We start from the raw sequence: 25880 nt of genomic DNA on the forward strand, positions 1-25880 counted from the left end.
GAACCAATGTGACAACTGGTTAGGCAAGCCACACATTGTTTTGTGACCCTACTATCAGTTTGCATTAATCTAACTTCTGGGGACAGTGTAGTGAAAGATAACTACATGGGCAATTAGCTCATGCTTAAACTGTGGTGAGGTTAAAGGTCTATAAGGGACCCCACCTAAAACGGAAGCATGGATAGGTTTTCTTAGTGTGTAATTGTAGCTCTTCTTGTTGAAATTTAAAATGTTGTGCATGAACCGGGGCTGGAGTGATAGCACAGCGGTAGGGTGTTTGCCTTACATGCAGTGGGCCCGGCCGAGCCGAGTTCGATTCCTCCACCCCTCTTGGAGAACCTGGCAAGCTACTGAAAGTATCTTGCCCGCACAGTAAAGCCTGGTAAGCTCCCTGTGACATATTCAACATGCCAAACGCAGTAACAAGTCTCATGATGGAGATGTTTCCGGGCCTGCTCGAACAAATCGATGAACAACAGGAAGACCGTGACCGTGCATGGACCAAGGAGACAGCTCAGTGAAAAGAGGCATATGATGAGTACATGACCCTGGGTTCAATCCCCAGCATTGCAGGACTTGCCTTAAGCAGTATCCATCGCCGGGCCATAGCATTGGATTGTTCACCATGGTTGGCTAAGTTTTGCGAGAGAAGCCTTAGGTCCCCTTTGTACTGTTTGTGCAAAAGAAGCATTAGGTCTCCTGAGTACTGTTTGTTGGACGCCCCGCCCCAGTGCACAAAGTTGACGTAGTACTTCATAAACTTGAAAAATTAATTCTGAAAGGAAATCACTGTTATATACTATCTCTTTCTATAACCCAAGGATAGAAAGTTTTCCTTTAAAGAAAAACAACAGGGGCTGGAGCGATAGTACAGCGGGTAGGGCGTTTTCCTTTACGCTGCTGACCCAGGTTCGATTCCCAGCATTCCATATGGTCCCCTGAGTACCTCCAGGAGTAGTAATTCCTGAGTGCAGAGCCAGGAGTATCGCTGGGTGTGACCAAAAAGGAAAAAGAAAGCAAGAAAAACAACAACAACAACAAATACCCCCTTTTAAGGTAGTTTATCTTTTATCTGGAAAAGCAAAAGATGGTTTCATGACCATCTAATTGACAGGTGTAACTGAGCAGTCAAAGGACCTGATTCTGTAGGGCACTATTATAGCAAAATGTTAAGGCCTGTGTTTGTGGATAAGAGATGTTATCTCCAAGCAGGCTTTAGAAGTCAGAATGAATACACATTCTCACTGGAAGATCAAAGTTTCAAATCAAGAAAATTTATCTCCAAGCAGAGGTTGCCCAAGGTGTAGCAATTTCTATGAATATTTATAAATCCATATGAAACCCATTCATATTTACCTTACTTAGCAGGCTATTTGAATATTTTATAATTCTTTTATTTGTGTTACTGGGCCCGCTTGAGCAAATCGATGATCAACGGGAGGGCCTTTTTTATTTATAGAATGTAATTACATTACTATGAAAATGATAATATCTGTTATCGAGGTAGTTTTCTACTTTTTAATGCAGGGGTGCTTATGAAATAAATGTTTTTAGACAGTTGTGTCTAGCCCATGACTACAGAAGGTTTATTCCTTAGTTATTCCACAGTTACACAAATCCTTGTTAAAAGTACACATAACGCTATTCCTAGGTGGAGGGCTTTCAATAAATATCTATGGAATAAAATGTATTTAATGTATTTTATTTAAATGTGCAATTATTAGTCACATAGTTTTTTAGGACACGAACATTTTGAACCTTAACTATAGTTTCTTGGTGAGCAAATACAGAGATATACAACAGGAAAAGAGGAAGTACTGGGCATTTAAAGGGAATCTGAATTCAATCCTTGGTAGTGCAAATATTCATCCAGGTGGTCTGTAAATATTAGGGTCTGTAAATCATTTGACTGTTCTAAGCCTTGGTCAAATGAAAGAGTTGCATTAAGTATTTTGCTTACAGGTTTCACGGGGTGTTAATAAATGTCCTTTAAATAAATTTGGAAAACCTTAGGTCAAGTTAAATAGATTACTGCTGTCCTTGTTTCCTAGTTGCATTTCTCAGAGTTTTTGCAGCTAATTTGTGTGTAAGTCTATGAAATAATACATAGAATGATGTATTCCCCAAATCTGTTTGGTGACAGATTCTTTTTACTCCAGTTACTGGGGAGCACCTGCAACTCTTCAACCTCTCAAGTTTCTCCTCCATCAATCTGAAATGTCCTGTCTGATTCACAGGTGTTTTTTTTTAATAGTTGAATCCCAGAATGGATATTTGTGAATGTCCTTGAAAGGACCAGGGTTCTTGTCTTTGTATGTACATTGAGATAAAATGGGGAGATTTTTAAAATTAATGAGGCTGCATCCACAGAGATTTCAGTTATGTTGTTTTGTGTGTCACCAGAGTATTAGGTTTTTAGAAGCTCCTTAAGAGATTTCTAAAATCTTTCTTCTGAAGAGAGACAGTCTTCATTGAGAACTACTGGGCTAGGAGAAATTTCCTTCTTTGGGAAAGTGATATTCAGGGTTGAAAATGCAAAGGGCCATAATGTTTGGATTGGGAAAGACAGCAAAAGGAAAAATGTGATGATGAGTAAAATCAAGAGATAGCAGGAAAGTATGTGAAACAAAGGAGACTGGCAGAGAGGTGTGAAGGATGCAGTGACCTTAGTGATGGGAATTCTATACACTAGGACTTTCCTGTATCTCGCCCGCACGGCAGAGCCTGGCAAGCTACCCGTGATGTATTCGATATGCCAAACACAGTAACAACAAAAGTCTCCAATGGAGACATTACTGGGCCCGCTCAAGCAAATCGATGAGCAACGGGAGGACAGGACAGTGAGAGTGACGGTGACAGGACTTTCCTGTAAAGGCTAAGAAAAAAACTTAAAACAAAATTAAAACCTCACAAACAAAAGTTACTGAATTAGGCCTGAATTGATGGAAACAGGCCATATTGACTGGAGGGTTTTCAACATTAGCATCACAGGGGACAATTCCCGTTAAAAGAAAATATTTTATTATTTGTCTTTTAGTCTACTCCTAATGATACTCAGGGGCTGCTGCTGGGTCTGCACTCAGGAATCACTCCTGGTGTTGCTATGGGGACCACCAGGAATGCCAGGGATCAAAACAGAGTCGGTTGTGTGCAAGGCAAGTTCCTGATCCACTGTACTTTAATGTCAGTTGGATTGTTTCATGAGAGATCTTGTTTATGATTTGCCTCCTATGGAACCAGTGTGGAGACTGTTTCCCCATTATCCCTCCTGCAGTGATAAGTTGATGGGCAGTGGAATAAGCTCTTCTAATTCACGTAGGAACTTCTACTGGTACTTCTTTAGATCCATAGAAAAAGAGGAGGAAGGTAGGAGCAAATAGACGAGGGCTTCACTCATGGAAGGAGAAGACCACATAACTAAGCCTGTATCCTTAAGAGAAGCTCAACTCTCACCAAGACTAATGCTGCTCCAAGTGAGTATATGTGGTGGGGAGAACATGGCCCCAGACATTTCTAAGCCAAACTGGGCGAAGCTCAAGAAACATTCCTACATTGCCCACTCTGGCATGTGTGGTAGACAATACTAATTGATCATGATGCAGTTTCCTCTCAGGCATGGGCACAACCTCAGAATGTTGCATAACACGGAGTTCCAAATGTCTACCACCAAGTTAGCAGTTATCATTCCAGGTCAAGGGTTAATTTTGCTCAAAGTGATGAGGGTGATGATACCATGGTAAAAAAGGTCTCGTTTCTTTATGCGGACATCTTATATTGAAAAAGAAGTTTGTGCCTGTATAGGTACAAGGCATATAGCAGTGGCTAAAGCAGACAAGGACATGAAATATGAAACTAATAGTAATAGAAATACAAATTGCATTTTGCTAAGAAGGATTTTTTTATGTAGGATTACTGCAGCGGTAGGGCGTTTGCCTTGCACGCAGCCAACATGGCCGACCTGAGTTCGATTCCTCCGCCCCTCTCGGAGAGCCCGGCAAGCTACCGAGAGTATCTCGCCCACACAGCAGAGCCTGGCCAGCTCCCCGTGATGTATTCGATATGCCAAACACAGTAACAACAAAGTCTCCAATGGAGACGTTACTGGGCCCGCTCGAGCAAATCGATGATCAACGGGAGGCCCTTTACTGCTATTTATTCAGCCACTGATTAGCTGATTGAATTGTGCATGAACTCCACCTTACTCTTTTTCCCCATTTTTTATAATTTTATTTATTGAGTCACCGTGAAAGCAGTTACAAAGCTTTCGGGTTTAAGTCTCAGTCATACAATGAAATACCCACACCTTCACCAGTGCCCATTCTCCACCCCCAACAACCCCAGTATACCCCCAAACACACCCTCCCCCTACCTATGGGGCAGATGATTTCCACATTACACTCTCTCTACTTTGATCACATTCAATATTTTGACACCAGACCTACCATTATTATCTGAGATTTTACCCCAACACTCAGATCTGCTGAAAAGGCAACAGTAGACAATTTGTTTTCTATTGCTGGTTATGAATAACATATGATGTCACGTGGCTGCAGTAGTGGCCGCACGATTTTGAAATTCCGAAATTTTAACACTTAAATCTGAAGGGATTTCTGCCAAAACCTGCTGGGTTCCAAGATTTGCTCCTGAGTCTCTGGGATCATGACCGTTAAGCAGCTTGATCAGGAGCCAGAAAGGCCCTTCGTGGGTGATGACTTGGAGTCTCGTTGGGGTGGGGAGGACAGGACCGGCTTCACTCCCATCCTGTAGGGCCCAACATGTCTCATCACTGTGGGCCCAAACCTGACTGTCCAATGGTCTCTGGTGGATGACGGCCACCAAGCCGCCAGGGGGAAGCAGGCAGAGGGACAACACCCTTTCCCACCTGGGGTGGCCTGGCGACAGTAACCTACTGCGTGATCTGGATGCATTTCTGCCAAAAGCCGCTGGGTTTCGAGATTTGTTTCTGAGTTTCTGGGATCATGGCCGTTAAGCAGCTTGATCAGGAGCCAGAGAGGCCATTCATGGGTGATGACTTGGGGTCTCGTTGGGGTGGAGAGGACAGGACTGGCTCCACCCCCATCCTGTGAGGCCCTGTGTGTCTCGTCACTGCGGGCCCAAACCTGACTGTCCAGTGGCCTCTGGAGGATGGTGGCCACCGGGCCGCCAGGAGGAACAGGCCAGGGCATGAAACCTATTCCCACCTGGGTTGGTCCAGCACCGGTAACCTACTGCAGGGACTGGACATATTTCTGCCAAAAGCCGCTGGGTTTCGAGATTTGTTTCTGAGTCTCTGGGATCATGGCCATTAAGCAGTTCAATCAGGAACCATGCCTCCAATTATATAGCTGAGCTGGAGGTGGTTTGTGGGTGTGTTTCCCACATACCTAACTTTTGGCCGTTTATTTTCTTGGTAAACTTTGTCCCAAGTTTTTGGGGTCTGGCCAAAGGCACCGCAGCAATTTTGGGGTATCTGGAAGTCTGAAGGCGCCATCAGGCTGCTGATGCACTCGCCTCACAGGTACAGATTGACCTGCTGGCGGCACCATACCCCTGCTAAGAAGGATTCAGAAAGTTAATAATTAACATTCCCTTTCTCTATCCTCCTTGTTTTAGGGACTTTAAGAAACAGGCACAGAAATCAAGGAGATAATGACTTTGGTATAGATAGTCATTGGGCTTGTTAAGGTTCTTCACATGTTGGACTTACCATCCTTCATCTTGCAATCTTCTTATCACAGGGCCCAGCCTCTCCCATGAAGCAAACCTTTCAGATATACAAGTGTCTAGACCTGCAACCTTTTCAGGTAGAAAAGAGGAAAGAGTCAAACATGGTGAGTTCTTTGACCCAAACCCGCTACTCCTGTGAAGGCCCCCTACTTGGAAATCCCTAAAAAGGACTTGATAGGAAAATAAAGAATTTTTTTTTGCAGTGAGGAATTTTAGAATTAGGATCTGGCTGTCAGAAAGTCTCCATTCAGTGGGATCCTTAAAAGGAGTTCCCTGGTAGTTCAGCTCCTTCAGATCAAACTTTTTACTTTTGGGCACTAGCAACTGAAGGGTTTGACGTTAAGGGAGGATTGTGGATACAGGGAGACACTCAAAGGGCTGGAGTGCAGAGGCATGAGGGAGTCCTGGCTTTGTTCCTTGGCACTGCGGGGTTTCCCTGTCCCCTCCCTCACCAGCATCCCTGGGAGCAGCCTTTTGGGTCTGGATCTCCACTCCCCTTCACTCCTCCCCCCGCCTCCGAAAAATAGAAGGTATTCACTATGAGAAATGGCAAAATATTGAAGAGTTTACTCAGAGGAGGGAAATGTTCGACTCAGCATTTTCAAAAGCAGAGAGGGAGTGGAGGCGGACAGGAAGTAGGAGTGCCAGAATTAGCAAATAAAAACACAGGATGTCAGTTAAATTTGAAATTCAAATTAACAACAAATAAGCCTGTCTAAAATATTACATGGTGCATACTTCTAAAAATTCTCATTGCTTATCTGAGATAACTATCTGTTCACCCAAGTTTGGTCATTCGGTAGATTATTTGCCAACTTTACAAGAGGGAAAGAAGCAGAGACATCAGCTAGGAAGTCATGGCAGAGGTTGATGGCAAGAGGAGGAGGAGAGGTAGGGTAGAGACCAGTCCTGCTGGGGAAATAGACTCTTGATGGTGGATTGATGAGATGGTGAGGGAAATAGTCTGGACTCAAGAGAAAGTCAAATCGTGGATGAGTCTTGGCTGTTGAACCTGAAGGCAGAGGAAAAGGGTCTTCCAAATAAAAGTAGCAGAAGCCCATGCAGTACTGCCACTTCTGTGCCTAATATGATCCTGCATGTGACTGAGAAAATAATTAAATGCCTTAATACTCCAAAATACAATAAAATTAGTCAATAAGTGAGATGAACTCAGTGCTCTGGTCTTCTGTGTGACTTTTGGCAAGTTCCTAAGATCTCCTCGATTAAGTCAAGCACTATGTAAACATAGTCTGTTCTGTCACATGGCTATTGTAAATATTAATGCATTATAGGTATAAAGTTTTTCAATAATTTAAGATTCAGTTATGAATAGAATGTTTGTGCTCCTAATTACCCCCCACCAGTTTACATATTAAAACCCTAATCCAGGAGCTGGAGTGATAACACAGCAGGTATGGCATTTGCCTTGTATGCGGCCAACCCGGGAATTCAATTCCCAGAATCCCATATGGTCCCCCAAGCACCGCCAGGAGTAATTCCTCAGTACATGAGCCAGGAGTAACCTCTGTGAAATGATTGGTGTGACCCAAAAAGCAAAAAAAAAACCAAAAAAAAAAACAACCAAAAAAACACCTAATAAACAAAAAAAAAAACCCTAATCCAATATGATGATATATGGAAATGGAGCCTTTGAAGACTCATCTGATCACACTGGTGCCTTGAAAAAGTGCCTTAGAAAAAGCAAAGATTTCTCTCTTTCTGTCATTCTGTGTGTACAAACACACACACACACACGCATATACACATAAAGAGCATGTGTACATTGAGGACACTAAAGGAAATAGCTGTCTACAAACCAGGATGAGGGCTTTCACCGAAACCTGAGTATATGCTGGCCTCTTGGTCTCCTGCTAGTCATGGCATTCTCAGAAATAGGTTACAGCTGTTTCTGCCACCCAGTCTGTGGTATTTGGTTATAGTGACCCACTGGTTATGACATAAGTTACTATTATGTTTTAAAAGTAAGTAAAAACAAGAAGTTTTGCATCAAAGCAAAATCCTTTAGTCTACCCATGAATGTTTTTAGGCTAGCATATCATCAGATTTTGTTGTTAATTATATTGTACATATTTCCTGATTTCTCTTTTGCTAACTCCTAGTTACTAACATGAAGAGCAACCTTGAAAAGGTGATGCCACAAAAGGTCTAAGTGAGTGAGGAAAATTAAGGGGAGCTTGGTTGCTAGGAAACCAGGGAACGGTCTAGTTAAACAGGCAAGAGATGTTTGAGACTCTGTGAATTATGCTGACACATGTATTGAACACCTGGGGCATTTCTTCCAACTAGAAAACTGGAACATTCAGAGCTCCAGTCAGAAGTAGGATTTTGGTAACAGATGTAATAGGACCAATGTCTTCCACATTCAGCGTTCTTTCTCTTGCCTTCTCACTGCAACACCATACTCAGACACTAAAGATTATTCTCAGATTTCCTGAATTTTCTTTAATAAGGTACTCATGGGTATTCCAACTTTTTTTTCCCGAAGGCATGTTACTTCTAGCAAAATATCCTCGTGTTGACAATATGCTGGGAAAAGAATGATAATTTTTCTTTGCTTAATGAGCCTTACATTTGTTTTCTCGGAATTGCATCTTAGAATAATTTACAGCCACATTTGCAATTAGTTAATAATTAATAGATTACATTCAGCAGTAAATAAATAGCACTTGAACTCTTTTGCTTCCCTCGTGAGATTTTAGATTTTGTTTTAAAAAATCTGGCTGGTGTTTGGGGATGTGGCTGAAGTGTCAGAGTGCATTCCTTGATTGAATGGGACACTGTGCTTGACCCTGGGCACTGAATGACCCTCTGAGCAAGGCCGCAAGCAACCACCCTGTGACCTCGGAGAACCTCCCTGCTCCAGTGCCATGAAAAGTGGCTCAGGTCCCTGAGGAGTGTCAGATATGGCTCCCACAAGAACAACAATAAATTGTGATCTTGGTGGTACCCAGTATAAATTACTAAATGTTCCCTTTTTCAAACTTTAATTAAACTTATATGCTTCTCTTTTTTTGGCATGCAAGCAAATATGTATCTTTATTAAAAATAGATATAAAAATAATAAAAATAGAGCTCAAGTACATATGCAATCAGAAATTGTGAGCACCTACCTCCCCAGCCTGCCTCTATGGCAGATACTTTTCCTCTCTGTCTCTGTCTCTGTCTGTCTCTCTCTGTCTCTCTGTCTCTGTGTCTCTCTGTGTCTCTCTGTCTCTGTCTGTCTGTCTGTCTGTCTCTCTCTCTGTCTGTCTCTCTCTTTCTCCTTTTGGGCATTATGGCTTGCAGTACAGATACTGAAAGGTTATCATGTTTGTCCGTTTATCTACTTTCAGTATTCCATTTTGTCCAGAAGTTTCACTTACTTCTTGAGCCAATGGCCTTAATTTTTGGCAGGTTCATTTCTTGGTGAACTTGGTCTTAAGATGCTGGAGACCAGTCGGAGGCATAGCAGTGATTTTGAAGTGTGGAAGTGAGGCCTTTGCTACGGCTTTGTTTGGGTGAGCACAGGACTGACCCCCCCAGGGTACCCCAGACATCTCAGCCATAAGAAGGTGTCCAAATACTTTTGGTAGCTGGTTGATGTCTTTATGAGTCTCTGGAGCAGGGCAGCAGATAAGCTTACATGGCAGCACTGGAGGTGGTTCATGGGTGTGACTGCAGGGGTTTCTGGTAAGTACAAGGAGGTGGAAAGAGGAAGTCCATCCTGACTTTGAGGAAACACGCTATTTCAATCACAAAGACCTGCAAACCTAATTTTTGGCAGGTTTATTTCTTGACGAACTTAGTCCCAGGATGATGGAGTTAGACTGGAAGTGGATGCCTTCAGGGTCTCTGTTTGGGTAGGCACTGGGCTGATCTGCCCCCCTCCAAGATTGGTGCCCCATCTTCAAGATTTTTGTGCTGTATGCTTCAACTCTTGATTCAAAGTACAATTTCTTTCTTTCTTGTAGTAGCACCATCACTTCTAAATGTGGTCCTTAGGATCACTGCAGTCAGGAAAAGAGCACTTGAGAACTTTGCAAAGGCTTCCTAACCCCATCATCTCATCCTGCTCTGATAGGTTTCTTTTCATTACCGAGAGAGTATGTGTTACCTTTCATTCTCTTTGTGGGGGAACTCTGGAACTCCTTCAATGGAGAGTTGTGAAATTTTTATCTCCTTCTCTTGAATTTAGGTGAAGTTAAAATTTCAGTAGAATAGAGTATACTGTGACTTTCAGGATTAGGTCATAAAAGGAGATACAACTTTGGTCTGGCTCTCCTGAACTTTCACTCACCAGCCTACCTGCCACAAAGAATACAAGCACTGACATGGGCTATGTGTTATTTTAGCAATGATCTCAGTTGCAATGCTGGGTCTTTGCCAACAGAGCCAGCTTCAGCAGCCAGAGGTCAGCTAGAGTGAGCTGCGCCTTCAGGTTGCCCAGGTGATACTGTCTGGGAAGATCTGAGATCCCCCACTGAACCCAGACTGACTTGTAGATTTATAAGAAAAATATTCATTGTTGTAAAATACTAACTTTAAGATGCTTGGGTTCATAGCAATGAATAATATTGTGAGCCCCAGAGTTTCTGTTCACAGCTCACAGTCCAGAACTAGTAACTTATCTCTCCCACCCCTCCACCCAGTCAGTTCTGCTAATTGCAATGGGTCTGGGGAATACATCCATTTTATTTTGTTTTTGGACCACACCCATTGATGTTCAGAGACTACTCCTGGCTCTGCACTCAGGGATCAACTCTGGCAGGGCTCAGGATGCTGGGGATGGAACCCAGGTCAGACACACGTAAGACAAGTGCTCAACCACTGTACTATTGCTTTGGCCCTATCCTTTTAAAATTTCTGCTTTTAATTGAGTGGGGAGCCATGCCCAGAAGCGCTCAGGAGCTACTTCCGCTCTGTACTCAGGGTGGCTTCTGGCAGTGCTCTGGGAACCATGTGGAGCCTGAGCTCCACTCCAGATACCCAGCACGAAAAGCATGAAAGCATGTGCTCAACCCATTGAGCTATCTCTCTGGCCCAGAAATAACATCCTACCAAGTGCCTTAGGGAGCAGGGGACAATCTGTTACTGCACAAAGATAATTAAGATCTGCAAGAATGGTATGTTTTTATTCAGAATATCTTTCCAATTACAAAAGCAATTTGTGGCTACAATGGGGAGTTTGGAAAATATAAAATGCTATAAATAATACAATGCAAATCACCTAAAATTCTATTGTACAGAAATGATTAGTGCTGTTCCCATTTTGCTTCCTGTCATTTTTCTCTATCTACATTTAAAAATTAAATTAAAGAGCAGGAGTGATAATACACCAGGTAGGCCATTTGCCTTATACGCAGATCCCTGGCATCACATATGATCTCCCACACACTGCCAGGAGTGACCCCTGAGCACAGATCTCTGAGAGTAAGCCCTGATAACTACTGGATGCGACCCCTATACAAAATTAAATTAGATTGAAGTCATATATTCAAAATATTTTACCTTTTACCTGTTCTAAAAGCTGTTTCAGCTGTATTTAAATCCAGTCTCCTATTGTTCCAATGTAATTTTCTGACCACTGTCAATAATGAACTGGACATCACTATTCTATGTCTACAAAGCAAGAATTACCTCAACACAATTTCATGTCTAGAGTTAAATGTACAGCCTCATAAAGTTTGGAGAGAGCTCTTTAAGTGTAAAAAAATATTTTACCTTTTCACATTAAAACATGTATATTTTCTTATGATAATAAACACTTTGTTGTAAAATACACATAACAGAAAATACACAATTTTATAGTTTGTTATTCAAATATATCTAGTTTGTTCAATATGTTGTACAACCATGGACTCTATCCAGTTCCAGAACACTTTCATCATCCCTAAAGAAAATTGTGTGCCCAGTAATCATCTACTTCCTTCTGTCCCCTGCCCTACCTCAGTAACCACTACTCTAATTTATGTGAATTTGTCTATTCTAGAATTATTATACACATAAATTCTGACAATATTTCACATAAATAAAATCTAACAAAGTTCATTTATGTTGTAGCCTGGATCACTACATCATTCTTTTTTTAAAATTTTTTAAAATTTCTTTGTTTAATTTTTCCCCCTCATTTTGAGAGTATACTGCATTTTTGTTAGAAAATTATTCTATTCTATAGTTTAGGATTTTCCCCAATCCTTTTTTTCAGACTTACAAAGTTTTGTGCTTGGGTTTCAGTTATACAATGATCCAGTACCCGTCCCTCCACCAGTGACCATCCTCCATCATTTACATTTTTTTAAAAAATTTTTGTTAATGAAACACCATGAGGTACAGTTGTAGATTTACAAATTTTTGTGCTTGGGTTTCAATTGTACAATTATCAAACACCCATCCCTCCACCAGTGCCCATTTTCCACCATCACGGGTCCCAGTATCCCTCCCACCCTCACCCTCCCATCCCACCCTGCCTCTGTGGCAGGGTATTCCCTTTTGTTCTCTCTCTCATTTGGGGTGTTGTGTTTTGCAAAAGAGGCATTGAGTGGCAATCATGTTTGGTCTATAGTCTACTTTCAGCATGCTTCTCCCATCCTGGGAGGATCCTCCCAACACCTTTATTTGGTGCTCCTTTCTCTATCTGAGCTCTCTTTTCCCCTAGCATGTGTGGTTGGCCTCCAAGCCATGGAGCAAAATTCCTGGTATAATCTTGGCCATTTTTGGGTGTTAGTCTCCTATTTTGTTACTTTATGTTCCCCAGATGAATGCAATCTTTCTATTCTTTTTCTGACTCATGATACATTCCATGTAGTACCACTTGTACCTAAATTTCATGACTTCATCCTTTCTAACAGCTACATAGTACTCCATTGTGTAGATGTTCTCAGGCACTCAGGTTTTTTCCAGATTCTGGCTATTGTAAAGAGTGCTACAATGAACAAACAAGTGCAGATGTCACTTCAACTATACTTTTTTGCCTCTCTGGGATATATTCCCAGGAGTGGTATTGCTGGGTCAAATGGAAGCTCAATTTCTAATTTTTTGAGAATCGTCCATACTATTTTCCAGAAAGGCTGAACCAGTTGGCATTCCCACTAGCAGTGAAGGAGAGTCCCTTTCTTGCCACCTCCGCACCAGCACTGATTGCTTTTGTTTTTTTGGATGTGGGCCAGTCTCTGTGGTGTGAAATGATATCTCATTGTTGTTTTGATCTGCATCTTCCTGATGATTAATGATGTAGAGTATTTTCTCATGTGCCTTTTAGCCATTCGGATTTCTTCTTTGAGAAAGTTTCTGTTCATTTTGTCACCCCATTTTTGATGGGGTTGGATGTTTTCTTCTTGTTGAGTTCAACCAGTACTTTGTTTATCCTTGATATCAACCCCTTGTCGGATGTGTATTCAGCGAATATCATTTCCCATTCTGTAGACTGTCTTTGTATTTTGGTCACTGTTTCTTTTGAGGTGCAGGAGCTTCTTAGTTTAAGATAGTACCATTTATCTATCTCTGTTTTCACTTGCTTGGCCAGTGGTGGGACATCTTTGAAGATACCATTATCTTCAATATCATGGAGAGTTTTGCCAACTTTATCTTCAATGTACCTTATACATCATTCTTTTTAAGTGTATTTATTCCATGGTTATCACATTTGGGTGGTTTCTACCTTTTACTGTAGAACACATCATAAGACTGCACGACACATCTTAATACACTCCCTTCTGATTTTCCATAATTACCACACCATATTTGATCGGGTTCAGATAGTAGGCAACAAATCATAAAGGGAAATATCTATATATATGCCTCTCAGAGAGCCCGGTAAGCTACCAAGAGTATCCTGCCCACACGGCAGAGCCTGGCAAGCTACCCGTGGCATATTTGATATGCCAAAAACAGTAACAATAACAGGTATCATTCCCCTGACCCTGAAAGAGCCTCCAATACAGCAGCATTGGAGAAACGAGTAAGGAGAGGCTGCTAAAATTTCAGGGCTGGGACGAATGGAGATGTTACTGGCACCTGCTCGAATAAATCGATGAACAACAGGATGAAAATGATATAGTGATACAGTGTAGAGCATTTGTATACACAGGGGGTTTTTTGGTGTCTGTATTTGTTTTTCCTTTTTGGGCCACACCTGGTGGTGCTCAGGGCTCACTCTTTACTCCTTACTCAGGGCTCTGTGTGGCAGGGTTCAGGGAATGTACATGGTACCAGTGATCTGACCCAGGTCAGCCATCTGCAAGGCAAGTGTACTACTTGCTATGCTATCACTCTGGCCCTGTATATGTGCTTTGTTTGAACATCTGTTTTCATTTTTTGTATGTGTATTTAATAGTCATACAATCTCAGCCTGTTCGGATCGGGGCTGAGCATCCTTCACCCAGATCCTCCCAATTCCAGTAGGCAGGGGTCACACCCACCAACTGGCCCCCTGGCGCCATGTAATCCCATCAACGGCCAAGACTCAGAGACTATAAAACCCAGGTCCCGGAACCACGCGGCCGCATTCGTGGCCGGGCAACATCTTATTATCACATTCCTGCTTTGGACAAACTGGCAGGCTGCCGAATGTAACCTGTCCACACGGCACAGTCTGGCAAACTCCCCGTGGTATACCCAATATGCCAAATACCAGTAACAATGATGGGTCTCATTCTCCTAACCCTGAAAGAGCCTTGAATATGGCACTTTTTAAAAAATCTCAGGGCTAGGACGAAGGAGACGTTACTGGGGCCTGCTCGAGGCAATCGACGAACAACAGGATGGTCGTGATCGTCGTGATCGTGATCTGTTTTCATTTTTTGTATGTGTATTTAATAGTCATATGATCTATGTTTTATAGTGCAATTTTCTGCTTAACTTACTGAGGAACTGTTAATTTTTTTCTATTGTGGCTTCACCATTTTAGTTTCCCACCATTTTACTTTCCCAGTAATGTGTGAGGGTTCTAGTTTTTCTATGTTGTCACCAACATTTATTTTCTTTTAAAAAATGATAGCACAGCGGGTAGGGTATTTGCCTTGCACGTTCCCGACCCGGGCAACCCGGGTTCAATTCCTCCGCTCCTCTCGGAGTGCCAGGCAAGCTGCTGAGAGTATCTCGCCCTCACGGCAAAGCCTGGCAAGCTACCGGTGATGTATTTGATATGCCAAACACAGTAACAACAAGTCTCGCAATGGAGATGTTACTGGTGCCCCACTCGAGCAAATCGATGAACAACGGGAGGACAGTGCTACAGTGTTTTTCATCTTGATGGACATGAACACCCCATGATGGTTTGATTTGCAACTTCCTAATGACCAACAATGTTGATCATCTGCTTATATATTTATCAGTCATTGGATATTTTCTTTTCTGGTGTGTGTGTGTGTGTGTGTGTGTGTGTGTGTGTGACCACACCTGGTGATGCTCAAGGGTTACTCTTGGATCTGCACTCAGGAATCACCCTTGGCAAGCTCAGGAGACCTGATGGGATGCTGGGGATCGAAACCCGGATAGCCAGTGCAAGGCAAGTGTCTTACCTGCTATATTATCTCTCCATCTCCAGCTCTGTATTTTCTTTTCTTTTTTCCCCTTTCTTTCTTCTTCTTTTTTTCTTTCAGCTTTTGGGTCACACCTGGCAATGCTCAGGGGTTACCCCTGGCTCCGCATTCAGGAATTCATCATGGCGGTGCTCAGGGACCATACGGGATGCTGGTAATTGAACCGAGGTTGGCCATGTGCAAGGAAAACACTCTACCCTCTGTGCTATCACTCCAGCCCCAGCTCCATATTTTCTTTAAAGAAATGTATGTTAGGGCTCTTTGATCACTTGATCACTTGACTTCCCGTTAATCGTCGATTTGCTCGAGCGGGTGCCAGTAACATCTCCATTTGTCCCTGTCATGTGCTAGTGTAGCCTAATGGCGTCTGTTCACTCTAGGAACATGAAGAGCCTCAAACTGATCGTTCATGATCTTGATGAAGAAGTCTGACCATCTGGTAGGTGGGCGGCCACGCGGTCTTTTGACATCCCATGGAATCCAGCCGGTAACAACTCTAGTCCAGTGGTCATCTTTAAATCTCATTACGTGACCAGCCCATCTGATTTTTGACACCTTGGCAAACGAGACAGCATCCCTGATTCTTGATCGTCGACGGATGTTGGAACTCCGGATTCTTTCTCTCATTTGAGTGAAACGTGATATTCCAAGCATAGCTCTTTCAATTCTTCTTTGGGAGATCCAAATAGCATTCTCATCCTGTTTACATAGGGCCCAGGTCTCTGAGGCATATGTTAATGCAGGAAGAACAGTGGAATCAAAGAGATGTGCCTGGAGCTGGAGGTTCTTTGTCCTCTTAGCTATTTCTTCGACACTCTTGAAGGCGTTCCAAGCCGCTCTCTTCCTTCTGCGTAGCTCGGGTGCCAGGTCATTTGTCATGTTGACTTTTCAACCTAGGTACACATAGCTGTTGCATTCGGAGATGGTCGTTCTGTTGAGAGCGAATGGGGCGTCAGGAACGAGGCTGTTTCTCATAAACATTGTCTTCGTAAGATTCAGCTATAGTCCTACCTTTCCACAGTCATGGTCGAAGTCGGCCAGCATTTGTGCCGCTTGGCTGATGTTTGGTGTTATTAAAACAATGTCATCAGCAAAGCGGAGGTGGTGTAGTTGCCGACCATCTATCTTCACTCCCATTCCTTCCCATTCCAGTCGTCGCATGATGTTCTCGAGGGTGGCACTGAAGAGTTTGGGTGAAATGGTACCACCCTGCCGAACCCTTCTCTTGACATTTAATGATTACTTCTTTGTAGAATGGTGAGATCCTGGTAGTGAATCCGTAATACAGCCCACGGAGGATCTTGATGTATTGAGCTTGAGTGCCCTGATTGGCTAGGGCTTCAATGACAGCTTCCATCACAACAGAATCAAAGGCCTTCTTTAAATCAATGAACGTTAGACAGAGCGGCATCTTGAACTCCCGAGAAACCTCAATGAGCTTGGTTATCGTTTGGATATGGTCGATGGTGCTGAATCCTTGACAGAACCCGGCTTGCTCACATGGTTGTCCTTCATCTAGTGTTCTGCCCTTTACACTTTTCTTAAAAAATTAAATTCACCCCCTTCCATTTCTTTTCTCTGTCCTTCCTTCTATTGGGGTGAGATAACTGGGGTGGTCACACACAGGCATGGTTGAGACTCTTGCACACTTGGCAGTGGTGCTCCCTGGGGCTCAAACTCCTTTAGCTTTGCTGCTCTCACACACTCCCCAGGGGCAGCTGTAGATGCTTTCCTGCGGCTCCTGCACAAGTCTGAGAATCTTGGATTGTGACCATAGTGTACAAGTCATGGTGCATCCCTGAATTAATTGCAGGGAGTTCTGGTGCTGGGTCTGAGACATCTGTCTTCTCCTGGTGTGGGGGGAAACCTCATGGGTACCATATTGACTGGAAATGCAGAGTGGAGGCTTGTTTAATGAAATTCTGGGTTTAGTTATGAAATGAAGAGCAGTTTATGCTGAATAGCCACAGAAGCACAGAAGTCCAATACAGAAATTTAAATGAGTTCTAACCTCCTGCTATTACTTTTTATAAACTTCAGCACTGAACTCTCATTATTTCTTAAAGATGTTGTCTGCGTTCTGTTGCCGAATTACAAACCATCCGCAAAATTAGTGGCTAAAAGCATCAGTGACTTGTTTCTTGCTTTCCTGTAGCTCAGCTGTGAAGCTCTGTTCCATGTGATGACAGCTCTTGTCACTCCCGTGGTTGCATATAGCTGGGAAATTGGCTGGATGCCTCGTTACAGACATTCATGGCCTCTCTCCCCGGACCATTTTATCATTCATTTGTGGAGCCTGAACTTGTTGAGAATATAGTACTTGGTCCTAAGAAATGGAAAGTAAAATATAAGTCTCCTAAGACATAGGTTTGTGTGTCCAATACATTACATCTGCTTCATTCTTTTAGTCAAAGCAAGTCATAGAGCCAGACCAGATTTAAGGGTAATGGGATAAAAATATACTTGTAGAAATAGAAATACTAGGTGAAAGAGTTAGCATATTTTAAGGCTCATGATGAGAATTATCAAATGGTATCTAAGGTTCTACCAATGTTGAACAGCAGTGTGTAATGATATGTATTTTGCCATGTATGTACAGCTAACCCTTAATAAATACAGAGGTTTAAAAGTGATTATTTTGGCCCTCGTTCCTTCCTCCGCCTGACCATCGCCATCGACCTCTCCGGGGTGGGAGAAGGGTGAGACTACCGAACGCGGGCGGCGGGAGAGATAGAGCCACCGCCGCTGTGTGTGCTGCGCCCCTCTTTGTTTATTTATTATTTTATTCAGGAGAAAAGAGTCTCAACATTGGTGGTGTCCTTTTAACTCCAAGGAATGTAAGCTGGAAATGTATTGTTAGAGGCCAAGTGCTAACAAGACCTAGATAATGAAAGAGCCTAGAGAACAGTTGTGTCAGCTCAGCCCCTGGTGTGTGGCCCCGGGACTTCCATCTCTCCCTTTGGGACCTCAGGCGTCCCAGCAGACGCCTGGAGAAACGCAGCTGTGAGCGTCTGCCATCCCCTCTTCACTCCTCACCCGGCACCCATCTCATCTCAAACCCAGTTTTCCGTAGAGGTGTGGCCTCTTCAGAAGTGGGTGTGGCTTCAGAGTGGGCGTGGCCTATTTTCCGGCCACAGGTTGTTTACCCATTCTAAGGAACCTAGTTCCCAAGGAATTTAGTCCCCAACCTACTCAGCAATATGAAGAAACAAAGAAAATCCCCACCACAAGTGGAGGACAACAAAAACAATCCAGAACATTCTGTCGATACAGCTTGCCTAAGGGACCTCTCTGACACAGAATTCAGATACGAAGTCATCAAGATGTTCAATCAACTCAATGAAACGGTCAGACAGACAGCCAGTAACACCACAGAAAAAATCGACAAATTACGCGAAGAAATGAGAGCAGAAATGTCACGATTAAAAGACTCCGTAGATGAAATGAGAAACTCAGTTTCTTCTCTTAAAAATAGAATGACCGCAGCTGAAGAGAGAATCAGTGAGCTGGAAGATCAACTGCACCAAGCCAACACGGAACAACAAACAGTGGCAAGGGACCTCAAAATAGCTTTTCAGAGAATCAGAGTCCTAGCAGATGATTCCAAGAGGAACAACATTAGAATCATGGTACCAGCTGAAGCTCAGGGAAACAATCCCAACGAAAAAAACACCGTCAAACAAATCATTGCTGAAAAATTCCCAGAGCTCCGCAATGCAGCCATTCAGGTTCAAGAAGCCCGAAGTGTGCCAGCTAAAAGAGACCCCAACAAAAACACTCCAAGGCATATCATAGTTAGAATGATTGATGCTGCTGATAGAGACACAATACTGCAAGCAGCAAGGGCAAAGAAGGAAATCACATACAAAGGAGCACCCCTTAGATTCACAGCAGACCTATCAGAGGAAACCCTGCAAGCCCGAAGGCAGTGGCAAGATATAGTCAAAAAACTCACTGAAATGAATGCTTCACCAAGAATACTCTATCTGGCTAAACTCTCCCTCAAAATCGAAGGAACAGTACAGTATTTTCTAGATAAACAGCAGCTCAGGAACTTCATAGACTCAAAACCAAACCTAAAGCAAGGCCTAAAGGGGCTACTATAAGACAAGACAAACCCTACAACCACAACACACCCTACAGAAAATGACACAAAACCCCATAACCATACTCTCTCTCAATGTCAATGGTCTAAATTCACCATTTAAGAGACACAGAGTGGCAAAATGGATACAGAGACAGAACCCAACATTCTGCTGCCTACAAGAAACTCATCTCAACAGCCAGAACAAACACAGACTCAAAGTCAAAGGATGGAAAACAATCCTGCAAGCAAACAGCTCCTTCAAAAAAGCTGGGGTGGCCATACTAGTATCCGACAACATTAATTTCACATTGAAAAAGATTAGAAGGGACAGTGAAGGCTATTTTCTCTTCATCAAGGGATACATACAACAGGAAGAAATCACACTCTTAAATGTATACGCACCTAATGAGGGAACAGCTAAATATCTAAAACAACTGCTAACAGATTTTAAGGAGGACATCGCTACCAACACAATAGTACTTGGAGACTTCAACATCGCCTTATCAACTCTGGATAGATCAACGAGAACAAAACCCAGCAAGGAATTATTGGCTTTGAAAGAAGAAATAGAAGAGAAAGGGCTTATAGACCTATACAAGGCTTTACACCCCCAAAAGAAAGAATACACATTCTTCTCCAGTGCGCACGGAACATTTTCCAAAATAGACCATGTCCTAGGACACAAAACATACCTCAACAGAATCAGGAAGATAGAAATAGTATCAGCCATCTTTTCAGACCATGATGCACTGAGGATAGAAGTGAACCACACACTGACATGGAGAACAAAATCAAACACCTGGAAATTAAACAACTCGATGCTGAACAATGAGTGGGTCAAGAACGAAGTCAAGGACGAAATCAAAAGATACCTGGAAACAAATGAGAATGAAGACACAAACTACCAGAACTTATGGGATGCAGCGAAAGCTGTATTAAGGGGAAAATTTATAGCTCTGCAAGCATATCTTAGGACTGTAGAAACGAGGCACATAAACAACTTGACCTCACAGCTCAAGACCTTAGAAAAGGATCAACAGAAAGAGCCTAAATCAGGCAGAAGGAAAGAGATCATAAAACTTAGAGCAGAAATCAACGGCATGGAAAACAAAGAAACAATCCAAAAGATCAATAAAACCAAGAGCTGGTTCTTGGAGAAAATAAATAAGATAGATAAAACACTAGCAACACTCACAAAGAAACAGAGAGAGAGAGATTTAATAAATCGAATCAGAAATAAGAATGGGGATATCACAACAGAAACTAAAGAAATTCAAGAGATCATCAGAGACTACTTTGAAAGTCTGTATGCCACGAAACAAGAGAACCTAGAAGAAATGGATAAATTCCTGGATTCCTATCATCTCCCAAAGCTGAAGCAAGAAGATATAGAGTACCCGAATAGACCTATTCACATCAAGGAAATTGAAACTGTAATAAAAAGTCTTCCCAAAAACAAAAGCCCAGGTCCAGATGGATTTACTAGCGAATTTTTCCAAACATTTAAAGAGGACCTATTGCCAGTTCTTCTCAAGCTTTTCCAGGAAATTGAAAAAACGGAAACTCTCCCAAACAGTTTCTATGAAGCCCATATCTCTCTAATACCAAAAGGAAACAAAGACACCACAAGAAAAGAAAATTACAGGCCGATATCCCTGATGAACACTGATGCGAAGATTCTCAACAAAATACTAGCCAATAGAATTCAACAACTCATCAAAAAGATCATACATCATGACCAAGTAGGATTCATCCCAGGGATGCAAGGATGGTTCAACATTCGGAAATCAATCAACATAATCCATCATATCAACAAAAGAAAAGATAAAAATCATATGATCATATCAATAGATGCAGAGAAAGCATTTGACAAGATCCAGCACCCATTCATGATGAAAACCCTTGCCAAAATGGGGATAGAGGGGACTTTCCTCAATATAGTTAAAGCCATCTACCACAAACCTACAGCAAACATCATCCTCAATGGGGAAAAACTGAGAGCCTTCCCCCTAAGGTCAGGGACGAGACAAGGATGCCCACTCTCTCCACTGCTGTTCAATATAGTACTGGAAGTACTTGCAATAGCGATCAGGCAAGAAAAAGATATTAAGGGCATCCAAGTAGGAAAGGAAGAAATCAAGCTCTCACTATTCGCAGATGATATGATACTATACTTAGAGAACCCTAAAACCTCTACCAAGAAACTCCTAGAAACAATAGGCTTGTATAGTAAAGTGGCAGGCTATAAAATCAATACCCAAAAATCCATGGCTTTCCTATATGCAAATAGTGAAAGAGAAGCAAGTGACATCAAGAAAACAATTCCATTCACAATTGTGCCCCAGAAAATCAAGTACCTAGGAATCGCCTTAACTGAGGAAGTAAAGGATCTGTACAAAGAAAACTACAAAACGCTACTTTGGGAAATAAAAGAGGACACGAGGAAATGGAAAAATATCCCCTGTTCATGGATGGGGAGAATCAACATTGTCAAAATGGCAATACTTCCCAAGGCACTGTACAAATTCAATGCAATCCCTATAAGGATACCCATGACATTCTTCAAAGAAATGGAGCAAACACTCCTGAAATTTATATGGAACAATAAGCCCCCACGAATAGCTAAAGCAATTCTTGGGAAAAAGAAAATGGGAGGAATCAACCTACCTAACTTCAAGCTCTACTACAAAGCAGTAATAATAAAAAACAGCATGGTACTGGAACAAAGGCAGAGTTGCAGACCAATGGAACAGAGTTGAATATACTAACGTCTCCTCCCAAACATATAATCATCTAATCTTCGATAAGGGGGCAAGAAAAGTGAAATGGAGCAGGGAAAACCTCTTTCATAAATTGTGCTGGCAAAACTGGACGGCTACATGCAAAAAAGTGGACTCAGATCTCTGCCTAACGCCATGCACAAAAGTAAGATTGAAATGGATTTATGACCTCAACATCAGACCGGAATCCATAATGTTTATTGAAGACAAAGTTGGCAAAACTCTCCACGATATTGAAGTTAGTGGTATTTTCAAAGATGTCACGCCACTGGCCGAGCAAGTGAAAACAGAGATAGACAAATGGGACTATCTTAAATTAAGAAGCTTCTGCACCTCAAAAGAAACAGTGACCAAAATACAAAGACAGCCTACAGAATGGGAAAGAATATTCACCAAATACTCATCCGACAAGGGGTTGATATCCAGGATATACAAAATACTGGTTAAACTCCACAAGAAGAAAACACCCAACCCCATCCAAAAATGGGGCGAGGAAATGAACAGAAACTTTCGCAAAGAAGAAATCCGAATGGCAAAAAGGCACATGAGAGAATGCTCTACATCACTAATCATCAGAGAGATGCAGATCAAAACAACAATGAGATATCATTTCACACCACAGAGACTGGCCTACATCCACAAGAACAAAAGCAACAGGTGCTGGCGCGGATGTGGCGAGAAAGGGACCCTCCTTCACTGCTGGTGGGAATGCAGGCTGGTCCAACCCTTTTGGAAAACAGTATGGACGATTCTCAAAAAATTAGAATTTGATCTCCCATTTGACCCAGCTATAGCACTCCTGAGAATATATCCCAGAGAGGCAAAAAGGTATAGTCGAAGTGACATCTGCAATTGTTTGTTCATTGCAGCACTCTTTACAATAGCCAGAATCTGGAAAAAACCTGAGTGCCCGAGAACAGATGACTGGTTAAAGAAACTTTGGTACATTTACACAATGGAGTACTATGTAGCTGTTAGAAAAGATGAAGTCATGAAATTTACATACAAGTGGTACTACATGGAAAGTATCATGTTAAGCGAAATGAGTCAGAAAGAGCGGGATAGACACAGAAAGATTGCATTCATCTGGGGAACATAAAGCAACAAAACGGGAGACTAACACCCAGGAATGGCTCAGATTGGTACCAGGAATTTTGCTCCATGACTTGAAGGCCAGCCACATGTGCTAGGTGAAAAGGAAGCTCAGATAGAGAAGAGAGCACCAAATAAAGGGTGTTGTGAAGACCCTCCCAGGGTGGGAGACACATCCTAAAAGTAGTCTATAGACCAAACATGATTGCCACTCAATGCCTCTCTGGCAAAACACAGTACCCAAAAGAAGAGAGAGAGAACAAGGGGGAATGCCCTGCCACAGCGGCAGGGTGGGACGGGGGGGGGGGGGGGGTATGGGGGTTGGGAGGGATGCTAGGACCCGTGGTGGGGGAGGATGGGCACTGGTGGAGGGATGGGTACTTGATCATTGTATAACTGAAACCCAAGCACAAAAATTTATAAGTCTATAAATGGTGTTTCACTAATAAAAAAATGATTAAATAAAAAAAATAATAAAAGTGATTATTTTGATCGTACTTTATTGATGCTGAATACTTGCAATTTTTCTTATGCTTATAGGTCATTAAAATTTTAAATATATGTGGTATTGAAAATTATGAAATAACATGCATGCATATATCACTATTTTGGTGTTTTGTTCAGTAAAAAGCATCTATAAGGTGTTCTGTGGATCCTTTGTGATTCTATTACCTTTGCTCGTCTTTGAGTAATTAAAAATTATCCTAAATTCTGTGTTTAAATTCTCTTGGTCTATTTTTTCCATATTTATTAAGATACAGTAAACAATAAAACTGTAAGATAAAATATATGATATAATGATTTGCTATATATTACGTATAAATGGTGAAATGATTCCCTCTCTAAATAGCACATTCATTATCTCATTTATTTACCTTCCCCCCCCATAAGTGAACCTTGTCCTTTGTCTATCTTTTAGAATAGTTTTTGAGACATAATTCTCATATAAGACAATTAACTCACATGATAAAAAATCAGAATGCAAGATTGGAAAATAATTATACAGACTAAAAACTCAGGATTGGCCATATTTATGTCAAATTAAGCATTCAAGCTAAAGAAAGTAATGAGATATAGGTATGAACATTACATATTAGTTAAGGAATCAATTAGATTAAGAGAATTTAAATCAATAAAGAGGATTTAAATTTAAACATACATGCACCAAAAGAAGGGTGCTTGGCATAAGGCTTAACCTATAACAACATGTTAGTAATCTCTTCTACAAGGGCTTAATGACTTCATTGTGAGACACAATATTCAGATACTTTCTTCTAAGGAAATATTTTTTGATCATTATTAGCGAATTATAACAAGCAACATACAATAAATTATTCAGGCCTGTTAAAGGGCAGGCTTGAGGGTTGGTTGGGGAAATTGTGAACAATGGTGATAGGAAGATGCAATGGTGATTGGTCTTGGAATATTATATGTAATAAATCATCAATAACTTGATAAAAATTAATCAATTAATTAATTAATTCCTACTTTGGACAAACTGGCAGGCCACCAAATATAGCCTGCCCACATGGCAGAGTCTGGCAAACTCCCCGTGGAGTACCCAATATGCCAAATACCAGTAACAATGATGGGTCTCATTCTCCTAAAGAGGCTTGAATATAATCTCAGGGCTAGGATGAAGGAGACGTTACTGGGGCCTGCTCGAGGCAATCGATGAATAATCAATTAATTTAAAAAGAAAGGTGCTTGGTAAAAGGAAAGAAAAATTACGATAATAGATGCAAAGATATCCTTTGACAAGATTCAAAATTCATTCATAATAAAGACCCTCAACAAATAGAGACAGAAGAAATAAACTTCAAGATTTTAATGGTCATTTACAAGAAATCCACAGTCAATAAAGTTCTCAATGGTGAAAAACTGAAAGTATTCCCTCTAAGATCATGCACGCGTTAAGGGTTTTTACATCTCAACTATTACTCAAATATAGTTTTGAAAGTCCTAAGTGCAGCAATCAGGCAAGAAAAAAAGTCAAAGATTCAAATTGGAAAAGATGTTAAATTATCACTAGTTGTAGATGGAACAATAATATACATTTGCAAATAACTTTAAATAATCCACTAAAAGATCTCTTAGAAACAATAAACCAATAAAGCAAAGCAGCAGGCTACAATTCAATGCACAAAAATATGTTTCCTATCCTTTTATAAAACAATTAAACTATAAGAGAGATAAAAGAAAATCAGATTTAAAAACCACCAAAAACCTAGAAATTAATAGAGGGTGCAAAAGAGGTATACATCAAAAACTAAGTTAGAATTGAAAGTGATGCAGTCAGAATCACCTCACTGAGTATGGATAGTCTGAACTTATGCATGGTCAGGCACTTTTTAGACACTAAGCAGTATTCTGTGCCCCTATATCTTATTTTTAAATTCTTATTTTTCAATAAGTGATGGTCCTTCAAAATAAATATCTCTATAGACTGGAGAGGGTAGTACAGTGGGCTTACTCTGCATACTGCTGACCTGGGTTTGATTCTTGGCACCCCATATGATCCCCCACACCTGCCAGGAATGACCCCTGAGTACAGAGCCAGGAGAAAGACCTGAATACAGTAAGTGTGACCCCTCCTCCAAGATAAAAAAATCTTTCTACTATCTTTCTGGCCTCTCTTATAGATTTAAAACTTTA

Source organism: Sorex fumeus, unplaced genomic scaffold (assembly GCF_029834395.1).
Source record: "Sorex fumeus unplaced genomic scaffold, SorFum_2.1 ptg000072l, whole genome shotgun sequence".
In the NCBI taxonomy this organism is placed as follows: domain Eukaryota; kingdom Metazoa; phylum Chordata; class Mammalia; order Eulipotyphla; family Soricidae; genus Sorex; species Sorex fumeus.